This window comes from Numida meleagris, chromosome 27 (assembly GCF_002078875.1).
Source record: "Numida meleagris isolate 19003 breed g44 Domestic line chromosome 27, NumMel1.0, whole genome shotgun sequence".
Lineage (NCBI taxonomy): Eukaryota > Metazoa > Chordata > Aves > Galliformes > Numididae > Numida > Numida meleagris.
The window spans coordinates 2,411,537-2,412,350 of NC_034435.1; positions in this window are offsets into that span (position 1 = coordinate 2,411,537).

Below are 814 nucleotides of genomic sequence, written 5' to 3' on the forward strand. Positions count from 1 at the left end.
GGTTCTAGTTTTATTTTTTTATTTTTTACCTCTTTATGTATATGTAGGGAATTTATAGGAAAATATGTACTTTATTGAATAAATTTTAAAAACTAAAATATATTTTATTTTAAAAAGAAAATAACGGACCTTTAACCTTACATGGCTAAAGTACTGATTATATATTTGCTGAAGCTGACTTGACGGTTATGAAAAATTGTATCAAGAGTTTTATTTTTTGACTTCAAAGCCTTCTTAATAAAGACTTTTTACTATATACGAATCCGTGTGCTGCCTGTGCTGTGTGGCTGCCTCCAATCCATTGGGTTTTGGGGCCGGCTGGGGGAGAAATGGGTTGGCGTCTATGGGGGTCCCACGTGACAGGCCCCGGGCAATGGGAGATTGGGTATTTTGGGGGCAGGAGATGTTGGTGTGTGCTCTCCTGGTGCAGAGTGATCACCATCCCCTACCTCTCCTCTCATGGGACCCCCATGGGCCATTGGGAGACAATGGCGCTCGTGGGCCACAGCACCCAATGGGCCATGGGGGAAGAATGGGCCATTGTGACCCAGAAACTGGCACCCGTGAGCAATGGGAACCCACAAGAGAGTGGCACCCATTGGCAATGAAGACCCACAAGCAGTGGTACCCATGCAACCCAGAGACAGTGGCACTCAGTGGTGGTGGCACCCATGGCAGTGGCACCCACAGTCCAAGGAGGCCCACACCAATGGGCTGTCACCCGTGGCCGGTAGAAAAGCCCTGGCTGCATGGATTTGTCGGGTCCTGGAGCTGGGGATCAGTGGAGGACCAAGCACCATAGACACAGGAGGAC